Below are 13,016 nucleotides of genomic sequence, written 5' to 3'. Positions count from 1 at the left end.
CCACCGGTGTGCTGTACAAATAACAAATTGACATATTCTGTTTACGTGACAAACCTCACTAATTGGCTGTCGGGTGGTGGCCGGTTTAACGACACAATTATATTTATGCGATCTAACCCAAAAAAATTATATTATGGATGATATTGGTCGTGAAAGCCTCCTGCGTGTTAAAATAATTCAATAAACTCTACAACCCCCTGGTGTCTTCTTCCCAAGCTCTGATACCCCTCCAGAAGAAGAAGAGGGAGGGGGGGGGGAAGGAGGGAGTGCTCAAGTGCCCCTCACGAATCCTCTGAAGAAGAATGAATGGCCACTGGTGGAGAGGTGGTGAAGGGGTTTCCCCGTTTGGTGGTAAGCGCTGCCGGGGAGGTTTTAATTTTCCATTCGAAACTGGATGACAACCCGGTGCAAAGTTTGGATCCGTGGATATGACCAGAAGGCAGGAAAAGAGTTTGGATAATGTTGTTGCGAGCAGTTGGAACAATGGGGGCTCTGTTGTATAGGACATATTTTGCCCTGCGCGTTTGCACGGCGTGAGCTGTGAATAAAGAGTAATTGAGAGAGCCACAGAGAGACGCGTACGTACTTAACGCCCTTTGGAACATTCGATCCCAGACCTGGGACCAGCAATCGGCCTCTCCCAAGACAGCGGCCGTACACTTCTTCCACAAATCGGGTCATCTGCACTCTCATGCCATCGTCGTATTGATTATTAATCGGTCAACAGTTTAATAAGCGTGGCATACTGCAAGGGGGGGTAAGCACATGGGGTTTGGAGACCATAGGTAAGAATTTTAGAGGTGCTTCCAGATCTGTACAACAGCAGAGAGGTGGTACTCCTAATGGAGCGTGACCATTGCAATGTAGACATCTCCTGAAGGAGTTTCAACGGGGCCAATGTCCCTTGTTTTCATGGACAGTATGCGTAAGTGCCGCTAACAAGCAGCTATTTAAGGAAGGTTGGCAAGGCCTTAGAAGCAGGCAGCAGGGCCTCCAACATTCAAAGGTGGATTGCTTTGTCTGCCCGGTGCAAGTGTTCACATATTATGCCAAGAACAACGTATTGTTTTAACCATAATCAAACAGATTCACATTATTTACTTTGGACATGGCTTTCTTAATCAGGTCTATGGCCTACATCAAGGAGCTGAAAAGTGTGGCCAAGTTACCCCCCCCCCCCACTCAATGGCAACTGCACAGCGAGACCTTCATTCATCAGTGGGTTGATAAAGTGTTGGATATCTGTATTTAAAAACAGACAAAAAAAACATCTGTTATTTTAAAGCCACTAATATAATCTAGATTTGAAGTTTAATCGAGATTTGAAGTTAAATATCGTTTGTTTCATCCGTACGTTTATGAAAAATACACAAAAATGACATAGTTCCCTGCTATAGGAAACCCGATGCGTGTTCAACGATTCATGTGGCTTTTATTTTTTTCTCCCGACGATTTGTCTGGAGCCTTAACTGTATACTGTACAGGCGAATGCAAGCTAAGAGATTTTTCGAATCAAACAAAAAACGTCCGTGTCAATCCCACGGTTTGTGTTCTCGAAAAAAGTCAACTAGTCGTGCAGAGTTGAGGGCTCAGATCCTGCATCTGCCCAGTAACAGGGAATTACCACATCATGTCACTTTGCTTTCCTGTTAACGTGAGAGAATCAGGAGGATTGTTTACTAGAGTGGGTCATGGTGATGGTGTCTTTGAGCGCAGATTGCAAATCGTACAATTCCAGTCAATGGAACTGTAAGAAAAGTTAATTTTGTAATTGTAACGCTGCCATCTAAGGCCTAAACATGAGGAGGGTTTCTCCACAACTCTGGCTGTCGCCTGATGATGCTGGTTGTTGTAATTACCGGCGAAACGTCACGGCACTCGAATTGTAAATGTTGCTTTGGGTTCATTCTCCAACACACCGGTTAGTGCTGTACTAGTAGCGAATTGTAAATGTTGTAGTGGGTTCACTCTCCAGCACACCGGTTAGTGCTGTACTAGTAGCGAATTGTAAATGTTGTAGTGGGTTCACTCACCAACACACACCGGTTAGTGCTGTACTAGTAGCGAATTGTAAGTCCAACACACACCGGTTAGTGCTGTACTAGTAGTGAATTGTAAATGTTGTAGTGGGTTCACTTTCCAACACACCGGTTAGTGCTGTACTAGTAGTGAATTGTAAATGTTGTAGTGGGTTCACTCTCCAACACACACCGGTTAGTGCTGTACTAGTAGCGAATTGTAAATGTTGTAGTGGGTTCACTCTCCAACACACACCGGTTAGTGCTGTACTAGTAGCGAATTGTAAATGTTGTAGTGGGTTCACTCTCCAACACACACCGGTTAGTGCTGTACTAGTAGTGAATTGTAAATGTTGTAGTGGGTTCACTTTCCAACACACCGGTTAGTGCTGTACTAGTAGCGAATTGTAAATGTTGTAGTGGGTTCACTTTCCAACACACCGGTTAGTGCTGTACTAGTAGTGAATTGTAAATGTTGTAGTGGGTGAACTCACCAACACACACCGGTTAGTGCTGTACTAGTAGTGAATTGTAAATGTTGTAGTGGGTGAACTCACCAACACACACCGGTTAGTGCTGTACTAGTAGTGAATTGTAAATGTTGTAGTGGGTGAACTCTCCAACACACCGGTTAGTGCTGTACTAGTAGCGAATTGTAGATGTTTTAGTGGGTTTACTCTCCAACACACCGGTTAGTGCTGTACTAGTAGCGAATTGCCACTTTTTTTAAAGTGACAAAGCTTACTAATTGGCTGTGTCGGGTGGTGGCGGGTTTAACGAAACATTTATATATTTACGCGACCTTAACCCAAAACAAACCCTCTATTATGAATGATATTCGTCGCGGAAGTCGACTTGTTCTAATGCCCCGTCTCTTCCCTTGACGCACAACTTCATGTGTGTGTCACGTTTAATCACAGAGACCGCAATATATCAATGCAGAGCAACGTTTCTGAAAGAAAAACAAAACGAATACACAGCTTTGGTTACACAGATTGTTGTCCCGTGATCACGAACCGCTTGGAAGAAGAAGAAGAAAAAAGTTGCCTCACGTCAGGGGTGATCGCTCTTCATGTGGGTTTAACAACAAACTCGAACTGGGCATTCGTTCGACGAAACACGCGGGAACACGAGCGCAGCATCAACCGCGTTCCAGGCACATTTCGCATTTTGGCGCAGGTCTCCTGCTTACGTGCACAATCAAAAGAAGAAAAAATTAACCCGTAAAAACTAAGTTTTTCACTATAAATCCTTTATATGCGTGGCGGCTAGAGTCTTCTCGTCCTCTGGCTTGAGATGGCTGCCACCTATGGGTCAGATGATTGCCTGGCAGCATTAAGCAATTGGTAATTAAATATAATATTTTTGTCCTAAAAAGTGTAAAATTTTGAAAGAAAAAAATTTCGCGAACATTAATTGTCACGCACAACGAGTCTGTGTGGAAAATGTCAGCTCGATTGGATCACGGGAAGTGGGTTAAAAAACGACCGAAAGATTTGCACGGTCGTAAGCGTGCAAGCAAGCAAGCAAGTGAACTTAATATAAAGGATTTAATAAAGGATAAAAAAATATATTCGCCTGTGGAGGACGCGGGGATCGATCCCGCGACTTTTGGCATGGGAAGCGAGGGCGCTACCAACTGCGCTACTCCGCCACGGCCTGTCGAGGTGTCATGCTCTGGGCTCCTACACTGTGACGTTCAGCCAAAGCCATGAATGAGTTATATTTGAATAAATGCAAAATAACTTTTTTTTTGCCTAAAAAGTGTAAAATTTTGGGAAAAGATTTTCACGAACATTAATTGTCACGCACAACGAGTCTGTGTGGAAAATTCCAGCTCGATTGGATCACGCGGAGTGGGTTAAAAAACGACCGAAAGATTTGCACGGCCCTAAGCAAGCAAGCAAGCGAACTTAATATAAAGGATTTAAAAACCTCCATCACGCGCAGGGTTTGCGCGCGTGCACAGCGGTCAGCAGAACACTGCGGGGAAAGAACGACAAAAATCGAACGATGAATTGGATTGATTTTGGCCGCACGTACTATTCGTTATACCGGTGGCTGACGGAACGTGGGGTAACTCGACCGAGATGTCAATTCCCCGGCGAGCGAATACATTCGTTACGAATCGCCGATTGTGATACGCGTCAGTCACATCATGACGAGGCAATACCTCTACGAATGCAGATATTTAAGGTTTTTTCGGTAAAGTCACGTAGGTAAAACATTAAAATTAATAAAAGCAAAATTAAACAAAAATCACGACGTTTCGGAGGCAACACCGGCTTCCGTCTTCAGGTGGAACCGTCACAGCCACGACAGCTGTATCAAGTAAATGAGAGATTGCAGGAGCTACCGACGAAACGTCGTGATTTTTGTTTTATTTTGCTTTTATTAATTTTAATGTTTTACCTACGTGACTTTACCGAAAAAAACTAAGAATATGAATCCTTGCAGTCACGAAAGCTTCAAATCTAGAATTAACGCCAATTCGGTTTGACCGATGCGTTGGTTCGCTTGTGGTTTCAAACCGCACGGTTGGATTTGTGATTTGAAGAAGTCTTGTTGGCCTGTGAGCGTCAATGCTCGCGTGAAAGTGTCGAACAATGCGGGTGGATGGACCGTGAAATGACACCCCAACATCTGTACTGAATTCTCTGTGAGACTTCACGTCGGGTGGAAGGTGGCAATAGTCATTTCCCGGCACTTTGCACCGATCACAAAGGAGCCCGAAAAGTAGCTTAAGAGTTCGGAGGCCAGTGGGAGGCGTTCGGGAATGAGTGGACATCTCTCTGTGTGTGTGTGAATCCAATTTGGTATAACTCACCGGACGCTGTTATATTTGGCGGGCAGGAAAATGATGCATAGCAGAAATGAACAATTTCACACCGAGCGGTTTAGCTTCAGACAAGGCTTCCCTCGCTAAAATTGTATCAATTCTAGCTCTGACCCAAATGATACTCCCAATGGTGCCACACGGTGTGTGTATTTTACCCCGTGAAATTGCTGCCTGCCCATAGTGATGTCACTCACGATTAAAGGATCGTCAAGAGAATTTTGAACTGCGCCGTTTTAAATCTGGGAACGTTATCCTATTGTACGATTATTGATTTTTTAAAACCAAAACGTACTGAAGTTATCTGAAACGGTACAAACCTGACTGGAAAATGTCTAACTGAAACATTGTGCGACTAAATGTAAATTTGTCACTATAAAAACTAAACTATTTTTTTATGTTGCCAGGTAAGGCCAGCTGAGCTACATGACTTTTTTCTTCCAGAATTGACGTTGCCACAAATGCTCGTCTCGTGGCTTATCACGTGAACGTTTATAGTAGCTAAATACTCAAAACGCGTGTTGATTCTGAACGTGGAGGGGAAAACCGGAGAACATTGAGAATAATGATGCACGTGGCCACGGGGAAAGAGAGAGAGAGAGATACGTGCAAACTCCAAATACAGAGGCCTCAGGGTCAGCATCGAACCCACGCCCTTCTGTGTGCTAGGCGAGGTAGGTAACATATCGCTACCATAATCAACGTTTTTGGGTTTAGATCGCGTTATTTATAACTGTGTCGTAACCCTCCACCACCCGACACGGCCAATCAGTAAAAAAGTGTCACGTTGACAAAAGACAATTAGTTCGCTGCTTTAGCCCACCGGTGTGTTGAAGCGTGAAACCACAACATTTACAATTTGAGTACGACGTTTCGCTGGTAATTGCATCCAGCATCATCGGGCAATTCGCCAGAATTGATTATGAATAATATTGGTCGCGAAAGCCTACGTCTTAAACTGATATCGCCACCAATCGAATTGCATCCACTTACGACAAGCAAATAGGAGCGAGGTTGAGAAAACGCAACAAAAGCAGATATGATGATGAAGCTATTCCAGATTTGTTATAGTAAATGTTTTTTTAAGGCATAAGGGACATTTTAGAGAAATCTTTTTACAAATTATTCTATGATAATTACAGTGCTCGTGCAGTGATATCTTTACAAACTAAACACGTGAATGTTCTACACATTAGGCATTGCTTTTCGACACGTGAACTATTCTTAAGTCATTATAGTATTAAATTTCGATTTAAAGCTTTCTTGACTGCAGGGATGCATCTTCTTGGTTCTTTCGGTAAAGTCACGTAGAATAGAAACGATAAAAAAATAAAAATTAAACATAATAAAATAATTATCATGACGTTTCGGCCACAACACAAGCAGCCGTCCTCAGGTGTCGGACCCATCCGACAGACCTGTTCTTCACCTGAGGACGGCTGCTTACGTTGTGGCCGAAACGTCGTGAGAATTATTTTATTATGTTTTATTTTTATTATTTTATTATTTCCCTTCTACGTGACTTTACCGAAAGAACCAAGAAGACATTCTAGCATTGTTTAGGTTAAGAAGTTATCGGCAATGCCGACCTCAGGAACCGCACCCAACATTGTTTGACAACATTCGTTTGCTTATTTCACGGAAGCCTTCACACGATTAGGTACCTCCACAAATATCCCTACACATTTTGTGTAAAGCTTTTGCCGTACGTAGAATACAAATACGTGGAAGATGGACACACGCACACACATATCTCAATACGTACGTAGCCATGTAGGCTGTTGTGTTGAGATCAGTAGAATTCAACAGTAATCTCTGCATGTCAAGATTAATTTTTCTTTTCAGCAGGGCTCTACATTGTTGTCTGGGATGTTTGGCCAATTCCTTAACGGGTGGTGTGGTTTTTTTTCTTCTTTCTGTGCTGCCCATTCTCTGGGAAACGTGAGGACCCACAGACAGCAGTCTTATAGTACAACAGCAACACCACGTGCTATTAGAAAAAGATAAATCCCCTTCCCCGTTTAGCCTCAACTGACTTTTGGGGGCAAGTGTTGTCAGCGAGAAGGCCGGCACGGCACACGAGGAAGTGTCTGCCCAGCACCGCGCCCGGCCGCCTTTATCTTCCTCGTGGCGATGTTTAACACGCAGCACCAGCTCTTAATTTAAGACTGAGTCGACCTTGTAGAACCCCAGGATCAGTTTAAATATCCGCGACTGTTATTTTGCCGTGAGAGGGAATCAAACTCGGGTCCCCGTGTCCACAGCGCACTGTAGCGCTAACCTACGGCACCTCTGCTAGCCACCGCACACACACAACGCGAGACTCGTCGAGACCACGAGGGCATGGTGTGTGCTTGAAGCGCTATGCCCGGACAACTGGCTCCATTTGTCTCTTCAGTGTTCATGTTTGTTCACCTGACTCCCGAAAAACTCAAGTGTTTATTTATCTTTTCCGATTGTTTACCCAGGAGAAGCCTCGAGTTACGGACGCATTTAATCGCGCTTGATTTAATTGACGGGGGCTCCCTTCGTCGTGTGTTCATAGCTCACCGTGTGCCACTGTCACAGCCCATGTGTTTCTACAGTTTTTTTTCGCCTGCAACAACAACAACAGCAGCAACGCAATTGCCGCTGCAAAGATGCAGTTGAATTCCCTGGTTATTCCGAGGCTGTTGAGTCTGTGTCTCGCTGCGTTTTGAGAGCAGACCTTGTGTTTGGAGAAAGGTGTCACATTTAACACCCTTTTCACACTCGGCTCTCGTGGGCCCTAAAACGCAGGCTGTTAGGAAACGTGTGTGGGGTCGGGTTAAAGCAAAGCAAGCTAGATTTATTACCCACGATGGGGCAATTAAGGTTACAAACTAACAAACAAACGTGTTGTTTCCATCAACAACTTTACCGGCAATATGTCCGTGTAGATTTAATGCAAGGCTGTTTAATGAAGCTAGATTTCATGCAATAGACTCCATCATGTTTAAAACATTTTTATTAGGCAGTTATAAATTATTGTAATGGAGAATCAATATTTACATTTTACATTTTATCCATAAGTGGAGGCGCCATTAATCAAGTTGACTCAGACGTGTGTTTGTTTGTTTTTTCAAATGATCAAATAAAAGATGTTCCCACTTAGGATCAACAGCCGTCAACATGAGACCATCTTCCATGATTGTGCTCGACAATATGCTCCAGAGCTCGGTGCCAATGACGAGGTTCACTCAGCGTCAGTTTGTCGAGTGCTGCTGTTCCTCCAACAGCGGTTTACGATACGGACCGTAGTCTAAGTGTAACGTTGTTATTAATAAGTGGCCTTCAACTGTCCACATGAACAAATCTTGTTTTTAATTCTGAACGACGAGGCACACTGGCTTGTCTCAAAGTACAGGGTGGGGGGGGGGCAGCACTGGACAATCATCGTCTGTTAATACTTCCCTGATATCAGAGAGAAGAGAAGGGCGATAGAGAAAGCAACCAGAGATTGATGGACCAAGGGAAGAGCCAACTTCGGATGGTGTGGATCACGGGGTTCTTACACCATCTAGGGACATTGCGCGGGTTGTGGTGGAGTGACAAACGTCGGTTGCGGGTGTCCTCCTAATGTCGCACAATATGAAGAATACATTTATAGTGAGTTCAACGGAGTCGCAGACGTAGACTTGGAGACAACACATTTATTCAACTCCAACACACGGGGTAACTTCCCCTTAACAGAATAACAACCTATGGTGGTGACCACCAGGCTAACTACACTAGTTACAACGTAACTGCTACTACGGACCGGGACCAACAGCTTGGGTCCAGGTCCACGTGTTGGAGACGCATTGAACAGAGATCGTAGATGAAGGTTTCTTCCAGGATGAACAACAACGCCGGTCTTTCTCGGGACCCGGCTTATATTCTCTGCGGCGTGGCCGGCTCCGCCCTTGGCTACGCCCACCTTCCAGAATCCTCGAGCAGGATCTGGGTCCCAACCACGTGACCACCCCTAGCCCCCACTTGGGGCCCCTTTGTAGACTTAACTGGTCACGTATCCTCTGGGGTCAACCAGAGTGCCATGGCCTTTAGTAACCTCATCCTTCGGCCAGCACTCCCACACCCTGTCCTGTAGGGGTTGGCACTGCACGCCAAGCGTGGTGCCATCCAGCGCTATCGATCAGCGCTCACCAGGCCCCTCTAGGGCCGGTACTACAACCCACACCCTTGTGGTATCCGCGATGTCGTTACACCGCACGCCGTGCCTCTCTCGGGACCGGCACTGTACGTTGACATCCCGCGATGGCACTACACATATGTAAAGTATAGCCTTAGCATGTAGGGCAATGTTCCGTTAGATGTATGTATGTTCGTTAGTACCGTACGTAGCCAATCGTGCTGACCGAAGGTTCGGGGGAAGGATAACGTGAAGCCAATACTGTTCGCTCTATAGTTGTGTGGTATCTAGTTGTGTGGTATGTAGTTGTCAGTTTATCACGTAGGCTTTCACGACCAATATCATCCATAATAGAGGTTTTTGGGTTAGATCGCGTAAAAATATACATGTGTCGTTATACCCGTCACCACCCGACACAGCCAACTAGTAAAGGTTTAATAATAATAATAATAGGGGTTTTCCCCTTTTTTTTCTGGCAACAAAACTGAAACCTTTTGACAAGGATTCATGTCTGCATTAACCACAATACTTGCAGTCAAATGCAAACAAAAAAAACACACGATGATAATAGATGCATTGTCCTTGAAACTGATTGGTCCACACCAAGGGACGGCTTTCTTTTTAGCCTCGACCCAATTGGTGCTCGACCAGAGGACGCCAAAAGGCGCACAGCTCAAAGATAATGCCACTATCAAAGTAATGAGGGCTCGGGTGTGCATTTACATCATTAGACCTCCTTTGCCAGTACAAAAATATAATAATAGGGCTTTTCTCTTTTTTTCTGTTTTTTTGTTTGCATTTGACTGCAGGTATTGTGGTTAATGCAGACATGAATCCTTGTAAAAAGGTTTTAGTTTTGTTGCCAGAAAAAAAGGGGAAAAACCCTATTATTACATTTTGGTACTGGCAAAGGAGGTCCAATGATATAGTAAAGGTTTGTCACGTAAACAGAACGTGCCAATTCGTCACTAGTACAGCACTAACCGGTGTGTTGGAGAGCCAAGCCACAACATTTACAAGCCAAAACATTTACAAGCCACATAATTTACACAGCACTACACCTCTGTCAATGCAGTCCCTAAAGTTAACCTTTTGCTGTTCCGGAAATGGTTTCTCTGGCTTGATGAAATCCAATGATACACGTTCAAGGTGTTCCTGCTATGTACGCGTACGTAGAGTCAAACTTCGAAGGCACCGCGTGGCTTTATTATCAACAACAATATACAGGTAGTCCCCGACTTACGATGGAGATGCGTTACGATGACCCCATCGTAAGTCGAAAATATCGTAAGTCGAAGATGGCCTAGCCTACCCAGGAGTCTTAAAGAATGGTGATAATTATAGCAAAACAGAGCAATTTACAGTACCGTACTGTATAAACTAGATACTGTATGTATTTATTACAAAACTGTATTGCACAGTAAAATTTAAAGTAAAAACCAAGGTAAATTCTTAGCCTACCTATATGAACTGCAATTTCATAGAGTTTTTTCAGGAAACAATCCTATCTGCGATAAAAAAAAACTTTTGACATGCATTGAACACCGAGACAACTTAACTCTGTCGACCACTGGTGAGAGTGAGAGGCATCACCACACAAGGCGGGAGATGCGTACGGTACATTCCGGCAGCGTCCCAACGTAGATTATCGTACCTCGTACACTGCTGCGTTTGTCTGCCGCGCGAAATGTTAAATATGTTACAATTTTGTCATATCGCTATCGCCATCGTAAGATCGAAATATCGTAAGTCGGGGACTACCTGTATTAGTATCATGAGCACAATCCATGTAATATGCACTTCATTACGACAGTAAGAGAGTCATCATTGGTACATTGCAAGCTGGGCTGTATAAATACAGAAATAGCTCGCGTTACGCTATGCTACATCGACAGCGACAAAAAAAGCCCCAAACACTTTGAAAGTTTCAAAAGAGCATTAACCTGTAAACATAACAATTCTAATGAATTATGTTAATAATGGAAGGTACCTGAGATGATGAAGGGGCCAATTGTTTACACAATGAGGTCGTGAGCTAAAGCTTCAGGGGAAGTTTTGTGTTCAACAATCTTAGAACACTCTTGTGTATTTCCTTCAAACTTTGGGCCGAAAATAACTTTCCTGAACCTGTCTTGATGAAACTAGGTGACGATCCACTTGTATATTAAAGTCGTCTTCGGTTGCTTCCCTCGCCTTCCGTGCTGATTCACTTGGCGTGCGTTCGAGCCGAGCACGTGCTTTGTGCTCGCCGGCTCACCGACCCAAAGTATAAACATTTGCCCGGTCACTCCGGTGACTCCAGAGCGTGTTTGGCGCACGTCGTTATCTCACTCAGAGAATTGCTCTTCCGAGGCTTTCGCCCAAAGCGATTCACGGACTCTGGATAGAATCGAGACCCGGTTGAGCGATACATCAGGAACCGGCGGCGAGGACAAGAGTTGCTGGTGCTCTTCGACGAAGACGAAGACAAAGACGAAGCATGGCACGCAGGAAGATTCGGCCTTCTGGTGGCCAGCGGCAATGGAGATCGGCGATGTCGTTGGCAGCTGAAGACTGTGACATGCCGGGGCTGCCGTCTCGAGGAGGAGGAGGAGGAGGAGAGGAATCAGATCAATGGACGGAGAATCTCTTGTCACGGCCCAGGTCAAGAAGGGTACGCATGCTTTCTTAAACTAAGCGCACCTCGTCACATGTATTAACGATACACCAAACTACGATTTGTTTTGTTTTATTTATCAGGTAAGGCACCACTGAGCTATATAGCTGGGTTTTTTTTCAGAAGCGACTTGGCTATCGAAGTGGCTTTTTGTGTGGAAATGTATAGCAGCCAAATCATCTAAAGGCATGATTCTAAATGTGGAGGGAGAAACCGGAGAGAAAGATCAGCGCGGGGAGAACGTGCACACTCCAAATATACAGCAGGCTTCAGACACGGGATTCGAATCTACGACCTCCTGTATACCAGGCGAGGTAGTAAACATCTCGCTACCATAGCGACCATATTTGTCGAGGGCATTAACTTGAAAAATAAGCAGTCTAAGATTTACTGATTACAGTCGTTGGAATGCAATAAGTATTGTAAGAATATCATCGTAAGTGCAAAGTGATATAATCGAATTACTTGATCGCTTTCGTAATTAAAATTGTTAATAATTTTCAAGCCCTTTGCTAGTCCACCCCTGATGAATCTCTACCCCCATACCGTGTTGTTTGACCATACTTCACCACGCTGCTCAACGTGGGTTGTTGAAGTGGCTACCCGGGACCGATTTACGTATCCATTGCCACCGATTTGAGCCCTAGCTGGAACTCAAACCAAGGTAGCCGGGTTCATAGCGTGGTGCGGTGACCGCTGTCTGGGACGCTACACCAGACGGCGAGAGAGAATTCACGTTCTAAAGCAGTGGTTATTCTTCTTACCCTGGGGTGCACGCAACGCCTGGGGTAGATAGATGCCCTTCCTGGGGGTGAGAGACACTGCCGGATCTTTTTTTTTTAGAACGTAAATCACCGAGACACAAATTAAGCACGGAAGTAACAACTTAGTTTCATCAAACATGTCTATTGATGAACATTCATATCTACGTGACTTTACCGAAAGAAGCGAAGAGTATTGATTCCTGCAGTCACGAAAGCTTCAAATCAAGATTCAAACTGTGTTTTACGATTGACAACCCAAAGGGGCGCAAGGCTGCAGTGAAAGTGAAGAAGCACTGCTCTGGCGTGTGCTCCCATTGTCCAAAAGTTCTCGATGTCAACTGAGGGCATTGGGATCCCGCGTTGAAACATTGCCATTGTGTTTTAAAGGTGGCCGGGTGGCTCTCACATGGTTGATTGTGATCACATCGATGTTCAAACTAACGATATATAATGTGACATTCGACGGCATTGCTTACATCAGCACGCAATCCCTTTCACTTGCACGCGAATACTGCCAAAGTTGGCTGAGTGGCGCACGCGATTATTAAACCACGGTGCCGGCTTAATCGAGACATTAGCTCTGAGCCCTGGG

Source organism: Lethenteron reissneri, chromosome 51 (assembly GCF_015708825.2).
Source record: "Lethenteron reissneri isolate LAM-NWPU_2019-01 chromosome 51, ASM1570882v1, whole genome shotgun sequence".
Classification (NCBI taxonomy): domain Eukaryota; kingdom Metazoa; phylum Chordata; class Hyperoartia; order Petromyzontiformes; family Petromyzontidae; genus Lethenteron; species Lethenteron reissneri.
Note: the sequence above shows the minus strand (reverse complement) of the source record.